Below are 16,239 nucleotides of genomic sequence, written 5' to 3' on the forward strand. Positions count from 1 at the left end.
TCTGCCGCAAAATCCAGAAAAATCAGAATTCTACTATCCTCTATTGTAAGTGGTTGATTCTTCCGAAACTGCTGCAGTATAAGATCTTTATCTTTATAGTTTAGTAATCTTGCAATTATAGGTCGAGGTCTACTGCTATTATTACTGTCAGAGCGTAGAGGGCCTAATCTGTGGGCTCTTTCAACTATAATCGATGGGTGTGTGGAGGGGATTTTTAGAGCTTTAGTAAGTGTGTCAGATATAAAGGTATCGAGATTTTCAAATTTACTATTTTCAGGGAGACCAATTATTCTTATATTATTCCGTCTAGAGCGGTTTTCTAGTTCCTCTACCCTGTCCATCAATTTTCGTATTGTTTTAGCTGAGGTCTCAGTTTCAGTGCTATGCATAATTGCTTGGTCTTCTAGGTCTGAGACCCTCTGTTCTACTTCTTGCAATCTAGTCGAGAACTGCCTTACTTCTTGAGTTAAAGAAGAAATATCTAGCTTAATTTCAGTTTTAAGTAATTCAAATTTAGGGGCAAGTGCCTCCGTAATATTAGTCACCAGTGTCTGCATATTAAGATTTTCAGGTAATGCTGTCATATTAATGGGATTTATTTGTTCAGTGACTGGATCCAACGTACTCTTAGGTTTCCTATCTCTGTGCCTTCCTGTCATATTTGGGGAAGGAATTTTAGGGGAGTTAGAGAGGAACTTATCCATGTACCACGTGGGTGTGAATAAAAATTAAGTGCCACTCAAAAAAAAAAAAAAAAAATTAATTTACAATTAATTAGTAGTGAGAAAAAGAGGAGAGGTAGGTAGTGTTGTGGCAGTGGGGTGGAAGTGAGGGAGTGGGGGGAAGTGTCCAGGGGCTCCAAGAGCCCAGCAATGGAAGGGGCAGAAAGCCTGTTGGAGTGAGTAAGAGAGTGAGTTAAGCTATAGCATGTGAGGGGGAAGGAAAAAAAAAAAAAAAAATTCTTCCCCCTTCCCTTCCTTCTGTGTTTTAATAGTGAACAGTGAAGAGACGCATATAGTGGTAACAAGGAGTGTTCCCCTCCAATTCCCCTGTCCTTCCCTCCCAGTGTTTAGGTCACAATGATATTAGTTCTCTAATAGGATTAACCACCAGCCCTAGTTTAACCAGGGTCGGCAATTATTCTTTCTAGTGAGAAGGTGTCCAGCCAATTTTAAAGAACCTATCCTTTGAACTATAGTGTTTAGGAATTCCTAGTCTCAGGGTTTTAGAGAAGAACTATACTTCTTAGCAGTTTAAATAGGATTCCAAGTATATCTTGTTTTCAGTCTGAGTTTGTATTCAGGGTACAATGGTATAAGGAAGAGAGAAAGAGAGGAGAAGAAGAGAGGAGAATAGTTTGTTCCCCCCTCCCTCTATTCTCCCCTAGTTATAACTAATTTTTTCCCCCTTCTTCTTTATTATTTAAAAAACATTGTATCAAAAGTGAAAAGGAGGCAGAGTCTGACTTCCTTGAGCTAGTTGAGTATCTTTAAATTTTAACTTACATCCCTAGTTCAGTTGATTACAGCACTCATTTATACTCCCCCAATTTAGTTGCTAGTTTTGTATTTTTTGAGTGAACAGATAAGGTTTAAATACAGCAAAAAAAAGAAAATAACGTCCAGGCTAAGTTTCCATGGACTTTTGCTTTCAAGTTTTGTATTTAATTTTTCTCTTTCTCTATATTTAGGCCCAAGGCCTTAAAGGCAGAGAGAAATCAAGGGTCTAGTAGTTCATCCACAGTGTATCTAATTACTTATTAGGAATTCTGTTATACCAAAAGTGGCCCTTGGAATTTAACAATCAAGATATCTATTATCAAAGTACAAAAGAGGGAGATAACGCCTAAACTGCACAATTTTTAAGCAGGAAATACATTTACACAATCGCACTTTAGAGAGCTTTTCTTTACATTAAAGTGACACCAGCAGAATTACTGTAATTAAGTATAACCCTTAAAGAGTCTTTTTCCCAATTTCAAACATTACAGCTGCAGTTAACCTTTTATGGTCTCATAGAAGCACATAGAGTTCTTATGCATAACCAAGCTAAAGCTAATCCCTCCAAATCAGAGTAGAGGTTGAACCTTATCTCTAGAGTATAGGCTTTTGGGAGCATGTCATTAATTGTAGTTTAGATATTACACAGAAGTATTAGAATAGCTCAGGGACATAGAGCTCTGTTTTGCCTATTCAACATAGTTATAAATTCAGACTCACTAGGGAAACCACCAGTATAACTTGCATGATACAGTGTAACCACCTAATACTGAGTTTCTATATAGCTTCTATATCAGTGAGATACATAAGATACAAGATTCGGGGGAAAAAGAAAATTAAAAATTATAGTAACAGAAAGTCCTGTTGTTCTCTTTTCCTCTTCAAATCGTATTAACCCTTGAGGTGCACTTGCGTTTACCATGTACTGCAAAGAGTAAAAGTTAGGAACCTTTCTTTAATGTCCCAGACAAGTAACAGTCAATTATAACAATCTTCCATAGTAAGAGGGAGAACCCCTCAGTAGCCTTTTGAGCCGGACACTTTACCGTTCTTTTATGTCCAGAATTTATTTCTCCTTGCTGATTATTCTCTTATCCTCCCTTTCCAAAGTCTTTGCTTAGGATCCTCTTCAGGGCTTTTCCCTTATTTAAGCAAGTATTGCCAATAAGAATGTGGGGGGCTCCATATAGGTAAAAAGAAAGATGACTCACCCTTACTCCTGCAGCCTAGCCGCCCGCCGTGTCCGTCTGCGGCGTTCTGAATTCCAGCACAGAGTCCGGTCTACGATCCGCAAGGCTCTATCCGATGAGAGACCCCACCTGCTCCGCTGCCTCACTGGCAGGTCTATTTCAGCTCCCCTCGCGCAGCACCGGTGGGAGGGGAGAGAGACGCACTGCAGCTAACGCAGGAAAAAACCAAGGAAGCAGCCTCAACTCCGGGTCACCATTCCAGCACCAACCCGACTCCCTCCCACGCAGCACCGGTGGGGGAGGGGGGGGGCGGACGCCGAGCAAGGAGAGAGCGGGGGGAAGGTCCGCAGCGAGACAACAGGTAGGGTTAAGGTGTTACAGTCCGGACCTGTGCTTTGTTGTTAAGCCTGGCGGGGCGGCAGGCGTAGTAAGGGGAGTAAGAAAAGATAAAGTTACAAGCAGCTTTGAACAAAGTTACCAAGGGGAGGATAAGTGCAGTATCTTGGGGCTGAAATACAGGTGCTGTAAGGAACACCTATTCCAACCAGGTGTGTTAGTTAATACGGGCAAGACAGGTCAGGTAGCTAGTTAGCTACTAGCATAGACCAGTGAGATGGGGGTTCACTGGTGCTGGGTTCCAGAGCAAGTTTTCCTTAGCTATCCAGAAGAACAGCCCCAGGCTTGGGGCAGGGCGCGAAGGATTTCACCGCCAGTGTCTGTGGGACTGGAGCTACGGGCTTAGCAACACATGCTTAGCTCCTCCTCCACCGGAAACCCCCTCAGGGCATTCCATTTTTAAGCAACTTTCCAATTTACTTTTATCATCAAATTTGAGTTGTTCTTTTGGTATTCTTTGTTGAAAGCTGAACCTAGGTAGGCTCATATGCTAATTAGTAAGCCGTATCCTATCTCCTCCTATCTCCTCCTATCACCACTAGACAGCGCTAGTTCATGTGTACCATATAGACAGATTTGAGCTCACTTCCGTGGAGTTACTTATGAGTGAGCACTGATTGGCTAAAATGCAAGTCTGAAATAAGGGGGAAGTCTGCAAAAGCTTAGATACAAGGTAATCACAGAGGAAAAAAAATTATATTAATATAACCATGTTGGACATTCAAAACTGGAGAATGGTTAATAAAGGGATTATCTATTTTTTTAAACAATAAAAATTCTGAAGTAGACTGTCGCTTTAACTCTCCTATACCCAACTGGGAGTGTAATTTCTTTGCTGGCTGTGTTTACATAGCTTGTCAGTAGCCTATACTTAAAATACCAGTTTACTCAAGTTAAGCTGATGATCTTGCAGTAAAAACACGATTTGCAAAATGTATATAGAGTAATACATTCTTAAATTTTATATATCAAAATACATTTTTATACCTTTTGACTTTATTTTTGAGGCGCTGTGTTTGACGATCCCAGAACACCCAGATAAAAGGGATGGGCAACATCGCTTTCTTAGCCTGCACCCTGACCAATCCCATTCACGCAATTAATTAGATGCACAATTATATATGTAATCAATGCCAGCGTCATATGGTGTTGTGAAGATTTTATTTTGTCAAAAGACTTCAGTATGTGTCCCTACCATCTAGATGATAAGAAGAAAAGTCTTCACATATGAACACGGAAGTTGGCTTTTATGTAGCTCAAGCCTGTTTTCACACTTGTGGTGGCGCATGCGCGATGTGAAGAAACAGTAATGGTGAACTGGCCACGCAGCCACAAAATATTATGATGGGCTTAGGTTAGTACTTTAGAAATGGAGATTTCAAAACATTTTGGGTAAACTGTCCCTTTAAGTATAGAAACTTTCAGTATAAGTAGGGATACCACAGGCTAAATTAACTATTTAAAATGCTGAAACAAGGCAAAAGGAACTTTTAGTAAACAATTTAATACACTCAGGGCTAGATTAGGAGTTGAGCACAATATTGCGCTTTCGCAAGTGCAATATTTGCGCTCCATGCAAATGTGCGCTGGTATTACAAATTGAGCGAAATGTGAACGTGACCTTGCGTTTTCATTGCACGGAAGTTTTGCCCTCACAAGAGCATGCTTCCATAGGCTCCAATGGGAGCCTTGTTCTCATGCCATCAGACACGGAAGAGAACCTAGTGCAGTGAAGGGGGTAAGTCATGCCGCAATGGGCAGACATTTTTAAAATATATATGTATATGCATATATATTTGTGTTTATATGTGTATATATATTTGTGTTTATATGTGTATATATATTTGTGTTTATATGTGTATATATATTTGTGTTTATATGTGTATATATATTTGTGTTTATATGTGTATATACACAAATTAACACATAAATGTATATGTATATAAGCATATACATATATATTTAAAGTAAACACACCGTCCTATAGACCGCAATGTAAAGGCATTTTTCAGTGCGTTTAAAGGGCCACTAAACCCAAAGTCTTTCTTTCATGATTCAGATAGAGAATACAAATTTAAACAACATTACAATTTACTTCTATTATTATTTTGCTTAATTTTTTAGATATCCTTAGTTGAAGAAAAAGCAATGCACATGGGTGAGCCAATCACAAGAGGCTTCTATGTGCAGCAACCAATCAGCAGCTACTAAGCATATCTAGATATGCTTTTCAGCAAAGAATATCAAGAGAATTAAACAAATTAGATAATAGAAGTAAATTAGAAAGATGTTTAAAATTGTATTCTCTTTCTAAATCATGAAAGAAAAAATGTGGGTTTCATGTCCCTTTAAGTGTCATAAAATCAACTCATATACCACAATAAATGTTATATACTGTATATATATATATGTATATGTACATTTTTACATACCTGTACAAGAGAAAAAGTGATCATATAATAATGTAAGAATGAGTGATACCAAGAGTTATAGGTATGTAACAGGTTATCAAAAGTTAGACTTGCTAAGATGTAACCAGATATATTATGTACTCTGACTATATTATCCTCATTTTTTTTATATATGTAAAAGTAAAATGAATTTGTACTCCACAAACTAGTGAGGCTACTCTTGAGCCTCGGCACTTTCTAAAATTATTATACAAAAGAGGAGAACAAGGTTGTCAACAATAATGGCTATAATATTAGTTAAGAGATAGAAAGGAATAATTTCCCACATTGATAAAGTAAGGCCTCATATGAACCAATTATAAAGATAAAAACAGTGAAATTTTAATCATACTATACAGAAACCAAGAATGTAATTGAAAACACATGTGATGCACCTAGGCATGCATTTCTAATTAGAATGTTGCTAATAATCGGCTAGATTACGAGTTTTGCGTTATGAGGGGTGCGGTGCTAACTTGCAAGTTATTGTCACCGCTCACTAACCTACAGTGCTGGTATTACAGGTTTGCAAAAACCCGGCGTTAGCAGGCAAAAAGTGAGCATAGAGCAAAATTGAGCTCCATACCGCACTCCAATACCAGCGCTGCTGAAAGCTGCGGTAAGCTGGTTTTACGTGCTCGTGCACGATTTCCCCATAGACATCAATGGGGAGAGCCGGCTGAAAAAAAAGCCTAACACCTGCAAAAAAGCAGCGTAAAGCTCCCTAACGCAGCCCCATTGATTCCTATGGGGAAATAAAATTTATGTTTACACCTAACACCCTAACATGAACCCCGAGTCTAAACACCCCTAATCTTACACTTATTAACCCCTAATTTGCCACCCCCGACATTGCTGACATTATACTTATTAACCCCTAATCTGCCTCCCCTGACATCGCCGAAACCTACATTATACTTATTAACCCCTAATCTGCTGCCCCCAACATCGCTGACACCTACATAATGTTATTAACCCCTAGTCTCCCACCCCCATTGTCGCCGCAACCTACCTACACTTATTAACCCCTAATCTGCCGCCCAACGTCGCCGCCACTATACTAAATTGATTAACCCCTAAACCTAACCCTAACACCCACTGACTTTAATGTAATTAAAATAAATCTAAATAAAACCTACTATTAATAACTAAATAATTCCTATTTAAAACTAATAGTTACATTGTATCTAGCTTAGGTTTTATTTTTATTTCACAGCTATGTTTGTATTTATTTTAACTAGGTAGAATAGTTACTAAATAGTTATTGACTATTTACTAACTACCTAGCTAAAATAAATACAAATTTACCTTTAAATAAAACCTAACCTGTCTTACACTAACACCTAACCTTACACTACAATTAAATCAATTACATAAATTAAATACAATTAACTAAATCACAAAAAAACAATCTAAATTACACAAAATAAAAAAGAAATTATCAGATATTTAAACTAATTACACCTATTCTAATAGACCTATCAAAATAAAAAAGCCCCCCCCCCAATAAAAAAAAACCCTAGCCTAAACTAAGCTACCAATAGCATTTAAAAGGGCCTTTTGCGGGGCATTGCCCCAAAGAAATCAGCTCTTTTACCTGTAAAAAAAAATACAAACACCCCCACAGTAAAATCCACCACCCACACAACCAACCCACAAATATAATCCTTCCTAAAAAAAACCTAAGCTCCCCATTGCCCTGAAAAGGGCATTTGGATGGGCATTGCTCTTAAAAGGGATTTAGCTCTTTTTCTGCCCAAAACCCTAATCTAAAAATAAAACCCACCCAATAAACCCTTAAAAAAAGCCTAACACTAACCCCCGAAGATCCACTTACAGTTTTTGAAGACCCAACATCCATCCATCCTCAACGAAGCCGGGAGAAGTCCTTAACGAAGCAGCAGAAGTCTTCATCCAACCGGGCAGAAGTCTTCATCCAGACGGCATCTTCTAACTTCATCCATCTGGCGCGGAGCGGGTCCATCTTCAAGACATCCGGCGCGGAGCATCCTCTTCAATCAATGTCTTCTTCCGTATGAGGTTTCCCTTTAAATTATGTCATCCAAGATGGCGTCCCTTAGATTCCGATTGGCTGATAGATTTCTATCAGCCAATCGGAATTAAGGTTGAAAAAATCCTATTGGCTGTTGCAATCAGCCAATAGGATGAAAGCTCAATCCTATTGGCTGATTGCTACAGCCAATATGATTTTTTCAACCTTAATTCTGATTGGCTGATAGAAATCTATCAGCCAATCAGAATCTAAGGGACGCCATCTTGGATGACGTCATGTAAAGGGAAACCTCATTCGGAAGAAGACATTGATTGAAGAGGATGCTCCGCGCCGGATGTCTTGAAGATGGACCCGCTCCGCGCCAAATGGATGAAGTTAGAAGATGCCGTCTGGATGAAGACTTCTGCCCGGTTGGATGAAGACTTCTGCCGCTTCGTTGAGGACTTCTGCCGGCTTCGTTGAGGATGGATGTCGGGTCTTCAAAAACTGTAAGTGTTTCTTCGGGGGTTAGTGTTAGGCTTTTTTAAGGGTTTATTGGGTGGGTTTTATTTTTAGATTAGGGTTTTGGGCGGAAAAAGAGCTAAATGCCCTTTTTTTAGGGCAATGCCCATCCAAATGCCCTTTTCAGAGCAATGGGGAGCTTAGGTTTTTTAGGTAGCATTTTATTTGGGGGGGTTGGTTGTGTGGGTGGTGAGTTTTACTCTGGGAGTGTTTGTATTTTTTTTTACAGGTAAAAGAGCTGTTTTCTTTGGGGCAATGCCCCGCAAAAGGCCCTTTTAAGGGCTATTGGTAGTTTAGTTTAGGCTAGGGTTTATTTTTTATTTGGAGGGGGGCTTTTTATTTTGATAGGGCTATTAGATTAGGTGTAATTAGTTTAAATATCTGATAATTTCTTTTTTTTATTTTGTGTAATTTAGGGTTTGTTTGTTTTTGTAATTTAGTCAATTGTATTTAATTTATGTAATTGATTTAATTGTAGTGTAAGGTTAGGTGTTAGTGTAAGACAGGCTAGGTTTTATTTTACAGGTAAATTTGTATTTATTTTAGCTTGGTAGTTAGTAAATAGTTAATAACTATTTAGTAACTATTCTTCCTAGTTAAAATAAATACAAACTTAGTTGTGAAATAAAAATAAAACCTAAGCTAGATACAATGTAACTATTAGTTATATTGTAGCTAGCTTAGGGCTTATTTTACAGGTAAGTATTTAGTTTTAAATAGGAATTATTTAGTTATTAATAGTAGGTTTTATTTAGATTTATTTTAATTACATTAAAGTTAGGGGTGTTAGGGTTAGACTTAGGGTTAGGTTTAGGGGTTAATAATTTTAGTATAGTGGCGGCGACGTTGGGGGCTGCAGATTAGGGGTTAATAAATGTAGGTAGGTGGCGGAGATGTTAGGGGCTGCAGATTAGGGGTTAATAATATTTAACTAGTGTTTGTGATGTGGGAGTGCAGCTGTTTAAGGGTTAATATGTTTATTATAGTGGCAGCGATGTTGGGAGCGGCAGATTAGGGGTTAATAATTTTATTTTAGTGTTTGCGATGTGGGAGGGTCTCGGTTTAGGGGTTAATAGGTAGTTTATGTGTGTTAGTGCACTTTGTAGCACTTTAGTTATGAGTTTTATGTTACAGCTTTATAGCGCAAAACCCATAACTACTGACTTTCAGTTTACGTTATGGATCTTGGCGGTATAGGGTGTACCGCTCACTTTTTGGCCTCCCAGGCAGACTCATAATACCGGCGCTATGGAAGGCCCATTGAAAAAGGCCTTTTTGAAAGCTGCAGTAATTACGTTGCGTTAAGGCCAAAAAAGTGTGCAGTGCCCATAAACCTGCAAGACTCGTAATACCAGCGGTAGTGAAAAAGAGCCTTAACGCTGCTTTTTCACTCATACCGCAAAACTCGTAATCTAGCCGAATATTAGTTAAGATGTAGAAAGGAATTGTTTCCCACAGTAATATAGGAAGGCCTCATATGGACCAATTATGATGTGAAGAGAGAAATAGTAAAATTTTAATCATGCTATACAGGAACCATGAATTTAACTAAAAACACATATGACCAACCTAGGTATGGGTATCTAATTAGAGAAATATATAATATTAATGGTGGTATTTATAAGAGAAACCGCAAATAAGTCTCTGGGCAAAATCAAAAGATAGAAATAAAAAGTAAAAGGAAATTACACCCAAAGTTCAGACATATAAGTCTACATAGTGCATCTAATTCCAGGGATCAACAACCCTTACCCTCAGTTACATTCAAGCAAGCTGTAGTCGTATTTCAGGGTTTCTATTGACACACAATTATTTCCGATTTGAGGAAACTTTCTATCTCCAAAGATGCGGAACCGCTATGGGGGCCAAGATTGCCCCCTCCTATGCCAACCTATTTTTAGGTTGGTGGGAGCTGGCCCACATCTTTGGAGATGGAAGCCCATTTAAACAGCACATTTGTTTTTTTAGACACTTTATAGATGATTTGTTGTTTATCTGGTCTGGTACTAGGGAACATGTTAACTCTTTTGTTGATTGGCTAAATGACAATTGTGTAGGCTTGGGCATTACCTTTGATTATCAAATGTCATTGATACATTTTTTGGATGTAAGACTTACAGGTAGCAATGGAAGGGTGAGTTTGAGGGTATACCGCAAGCCTATCTCTGGAAATACACTGCTGCACGCAGCTAGCTGTCATCCTAAACAAGTCCTGTACGCAATTGCTTAAGGCCAGTTTGTGAGACTCAAAAGGAACTGTACAAGTCAGAGAGATTTTATAAAGGAGGCTAATGATGTGACACAAAGATTATAAGATCGAGGATACTCAAAAAGAGACATCTATAAGGCAAGATCAGAGGTGCATAAATTACGCAGAAGTACACTATTTAATGACAAAAAAAGGGAACATAGAGAAAAGTACACCACAAAAGGTTACCTTTGTAACTGCACACAGTATGCAATATTATGACATTTGCAAGATTATTCGCAAGCACTTTGGTCTGCTTGCCGAAGATGACAAACTAACCAATGTGGTTGCAAGGGGTTTGAGAAGCTCATATAGGAGAAGTCCGGCCATAGGTAATTTTTTCCCTCTCTCAAAGCTCAAACCGTTTCACAATAGACCTAGTTCTTGGCTTAGACATTGTGGAATGTATAGATGTGGGCATACACGCTGTAAACCTTGTGAATATGTACAGATTACAAAAACATTCAGATCAGTCGTCACTAACCAGGAGTTTTAGATTAAATCATGTCTTAACTGTAAGCTTCTTATGTCATCCATCGTATTACTTGTGATAGCTGCCAGCTTCAGTACGTAGGGTTAACCACCAGGGATGTAAACTCTAGAATGAGGGACCACTTCTCTACCATTAAGATTGGAAAACCAACTACGCCTTTAGTTCAGCACTTCTCAGGGAAACATAAAGGAAATTTAAGTACATTTAAATAGTGTGTTATTGAAAAGGCAGTCTTGCCAGCTAGGGAAGGTGATCTTGACGAGCTTCTATCAAAAAGGGAAATGTTCTGGGTGTTCAAGTTAAGAACTAGAATACCACTTAGACTAAACTCAAGTTACAATCATATTAACTTTTGGGAATGAACTTCCATTCCCTGAACATTTCTTTCTTTCAATTTATCTGATAGAACACATATATCAGTTCCTCTGATATATTCAATTGTGATCAATAGATTGTTTTGAATATGGATAGCCTTAATGTATATACAAATTGTACATATGGAATGATATGAAATTGGCATCATATATTTTGCCTATCTTTACATGTGTGTTACTTGAACCATGTCCATAATACAATTTTGGTATTTCTATCCTATAAATGACCTATGTCCATAATACAACCTGGGCATGTTTACCCCATTATTAACTTATCTATGACAATTGTGCTTCAGAGTTATGGTGCAAACATTATAACCATTGTGACAATATGAGTTGGTTTAAAGTATATTCTAATATGAATTTTGCATATACCTATCCCTTCCAGTGGCAGTCATGCTAGAATAGTGCGGTCTCACCGCTATCACAATTGCAATCCCCATTCAAAGACCAGCCTTATACAGGTTTACCACTATAGGGAGTTGAAGGAACCAGCAGCATATAATAAGAGTATTGATTATGGAGTAAAGTTATAGAGTATAATGTTTGCAGAAACCTGGTTTTGAGTCAAATATGTTACAGACTAATGAGCAAAAAGTACCACAAACATGGGAATGATCTTTAAGTGGACCATAAGACTAAGACTGTCTCTGCAGTAATGAGAAATAATAAAACCTATGTTGGCTCAGAACAAAATGCGGTTGCATTATTTCAATAATATAATAAAACCTTGCCACCTGGGTAGAGGTAAATAGGTAATTCCCAGTGGTGAATTGCTGTATATGATAAGTTTAGCACCTTAGTAATGCAAAAGGAGTGTCTTTTGGGAGAAGAAGAAACCTATTATATATACATTCAGTAACTGGTTAATACCGAACAAATGCTAATACTAAAAACAGTTATTGAGCTTATAGACCAAAAGATAAACCAAAATAACACTCAGTTTGTTAAGAAAAAGTCTGAATAGGGTCACACTTAGACCTTACGAAGTAAGAGATCTTCAATAATACTGAACAAAACTTATAGCTGAACAAAAAGCAACAACTGCTAGAAGGACATGCAATTATTAAAATACAGATACTGGGTAGTTGCAGATAACAGAGTTACTTAGCCCACTCCAACTTTAAAAACACCCAATATATATGCACTCTGAGACTGGGAAGAGTATGGAAAAAGTTATGTGTCCCATCTAGAGCAGTAACGGAACTGCGAGGCCTGGTCTCAGGAGAAGATATGGGCAGCAAATGGTCAGAGTGTCCCAGAGATAGTTCAGTAAGTCTTACCACTGTAGGAAAGTCCTGCATCAAGGCCAAGTCAAACTTTAAATTATAAGTTGCAGCATCATAAGTATAGGCATACCAAGGACCTTCCTTCATGTCTGGTACAAAGCTGTGCTGATAACATAAGGTGTTACCGTCGTGAAAAACTGCCAGTGGTTGATAGCATCGGCCTCCATAGGTAATGCTATCTCATCTGCTACGGCTGTAACCATGCTAGGCGTACACATCTCTTCGACTGGGGAAGTATTCCCAGAAGCCACTAACAGCAGACACTCCAATATCGAAAAATGAATCTTCAGTAGCTGCACAATTTCCTCCTTCCACAGTGAGTAGCACATTGGTTTCATCCAAATGTAGTGTTTCTATGTTGAATACAAGGCATTTCAACAATTGTAGGTAGCAGATAGTGTTCCTTAGCTCTGACTGTTATATCCCTTTTTTTTTATTTTAAAAATCTACACTACACTTTATTTTGGGTGCAATTGGGGGACATTTTTAAAATTAACCATAGATCTGATCTCTGGTTAATTTTTGGAGAGCTAATTGCTACCGCAAGCTTGTGGTAGCATTAACCAGCCACCTGTAATGGCTGGTTGATTATTGTGCGCCCGTAAACGGGTGTATTTGCCCATTTATGGGCGCATGATAAATTAGCGCTCCACTTTTAGCCCTCAGTCAGGTAATATGGATCATTGTAAACAAATTAAAGGGGATAAATATTTAGGGTAAACTGTCCCTTTAAGTAAAATTTTAAATACACAATAGTGCATTTACATTTTGAGTAGAAAAAGTTTGAAATGCATGTTTTGTAAAAAATGCTTTGGGCAAAAACGCATATTCAGTGATAACTTCCTCTTGAACTTGGCTCATATATAAATGGGAATGCATTACTCATGCATGGAGTATGGGCGCACATGCAGGCAGCTTCTTTGTGTATAATTTGGAGCTTGGTGCAAAAGAATTGTTGTTACCAAACATGTGATAAGGTTTTGTCTGAAGCATATTGCAGTGCATTTTAAATTTGATTTTTACTTCCCTTTATTTAAATGCTCTTCAACAAATCATATCTGTTTTTTTACATAAACTTTAGAATGAATACATGAGTCAAATTCGTTAAACCATCTATGTATTATAAAAATAAACAAAAGACAAGAAACCCAATTTTTGTCTTTCATGATTTAGATAGAGCATACAATATTAAAGAACTGTCCATTGCACTTCTATTATCAAATTTGCTGCATTCTCTTGGTATCCTTTGTTAAAGGAGCAGTAATACGCTATCGGGAGCTAGCTGAACACATCAGATGAGCCAATGACAACAGTCATACATGTGCAGCCACCAATCAGCTGCTAGCTCCCAGTAGTGCATTGCTGCTCCTGAGCCTACCTAGGTATGATTTTCAACAAAGGGTATTAAGCGAAAAAAGCAATAGAAGTAAATTAACAAGGTGTTTAAAAATATATGCTCTTTCTTAATTATGGCAAAAAAATTAGGGTTTTCATGTCCCTTTAACCCCTTAACGACCACAATGTACTCTGTAAATCACTGGTCATTAAGGGTTTTTCAGGTCATAGTAGCGCGGATCTTGCCGTGAGCTGCAGGACCACGCTATTATGACCTCCCTTCCAGTGGCAGTCATCCTAGAATAGTACGGTCTCGCCACTATCAAAATTGCAATCTTTATTGAAAGACCAGGTATGTCGCTGGTCATTAAGGGGTTAAAGTAATAACATTGAAGATGTTTAAATTGTTAATGAATCTAGTCTTTTCTACAGTGTCTGGGGGTTAAGGAGCTTTTATTCCTTAGGACAAGAAGTCTAATGGTGTATCTAAAGCTTAGATTTGTGTTTAGTCCCTTTCATCAGAACAGGGCTCAGAAATCTTTTTCCTCTGCCAAGTTCTATCTGGAAATAAATAGAATAGCATTTGCAAAATACTAAACCCTCGACTTACAAGGCTGCAAAGTTATATACCAGGCCAATCTATATCCTCTGCACAGTAGCGGACCTACTCAACAGGGGGCCCTGCTGCAATTTTTTTGGGGGGCCCCCCAATGGTATTTCAGTAGTAAACAATAGCAATAATATACATTCTGCTATGTATAATGCTTTTGAGGATAGATAGATGGACCTGCAAACTGCATTACTAAAAGGCACCCCTGCATTAGGATTTTACACATGCTGATATGGGCCCCCCAGTATTTGGGCCCTGGTGCCACCGCACCTGCTTCACCAATGGTAGTTCCGCCCCTGCCTCTGGAGAATGCTGACAGGGTCAGTACCAATTAGTTTATCTGGAACAGGTCTAAGCATTTCAAGAAATATTTTCCCTCTTCCAAGTCTGCATGTAGGTGTGGCCCCCGATCCAGAAGCTCTGGTAGGGGATAGGTTACGCTTCTTTCAGGAAGCTTGGTTTTAGTCTGTTCAGGTTCCTTGGTTTCTTAATATAGTCTCAAGGATATCAAATAGGTTTCAGATTAAGGCCTCTCAAGGAAAGGTTTTTTTCTGTCCAATGTTCCTAGAAACCCTGTAAAGTCTCAGTTAGATGGGAACTCCAAAATATTCATTGTTTCAAAGAAAGAGGGAACTTTCAGGTCAATTCTGATCTAGAAACTCAGAACAAGTTTCTTAATTTCCTTTTTTCAAAATGGAAACTATTCTGACTATTGTGCAAGGTTAGTTTATATCCACAATATATTTTAAGGATGTTATTTTAAGGAACAGCATCATTTGTTTGTGAAATAAGAGGTGACTCTTTCAGTGTTTCATTATTATTACTATATGGACTTGCTACTATGGAATTAACTTATTTGGAAGGTCAAGTGGAATCCACAGTCAGTTATTTTTCACTGGGGACATTAATCAATTGGAAATGTCACATAAGGACTTTGACTGCTTCTTTGAACAGGATGGTACCTTATTATCCCTGAGTGATGTGTTTTCCAAAATAGAGGTATTGATGGCAGAATCAAGTTTGGAAAATTACAGAGGTACTTAGGTCTGAAAATGATACATAGGAGCCTATACACATTAATAAATATCCTACTTTTGAAGTTGATGATGCTAAATTTAAAGAAGAATGGGACTCTGCATTAGATGAGTGTTCCTTCAGATTGATGTATATGTTGGTAGCTTATAAGGATAGACAACTACTAGACATTAAATATAAAATAGATCAATTTCAGAAACAACTAGAAAAACAAAAACATAAACCAGAATATCTGACCTTTGATAAAATATTACATAAAACCATATAAGATACAGAAGATGATATCGTAAATAACAAACTTACCAAGTATTTGAGAGATTTTGGCGATTACCAGGCAAAGTCAGTCCATATATGGCAGCGAAGGGACAGGTCCACTAACTATAATAAAACATCTGAAGAGATCCCAGATAATTAGAATATAGCAGAATTGGGATTAGGTGTTTCTGATATGTGTATGGTAGAAAAATTATTGGAATTACAGGGTGAACAAATGAAAGATACACTTCTACAGGAAGACGGGAAAAAGGGCTTTAAACCCAAATCTACATTTTACCATATTCAATCTAGGGGAAATATATAGAGGAATTTCAATCAAGGGTTGAACGTGACCTCACAAAATTACATTATGAGACAGACTATTGGGATAGCCTAACCAGAGGGCAGTCTATTGTGGTGACGAAACCACCGAACCACCCTGCCATTTTCGGAAGGGCAGTCTATTGTGGTGACGGGTGAAAGAATCTACCTGGATGCAGCTTATGCTGCATCCAGGTGGATTCATTCACCACCCTGCCATCCAGGTGGA

Source organism: Bombina bombina, chromosome 3 (genome assembly GCF_027579735.1).
Source record: "Bombina bombina isolate aBomBom1 chromosome 3, aBomBom1.pri, whole genome shotgun sequence".
Lineage (NCBI taxonomy): Eukaryota > Metazoa > Chordata > Amphibia > Anura > Bombinatoridae > Bombina > Bombina bombina.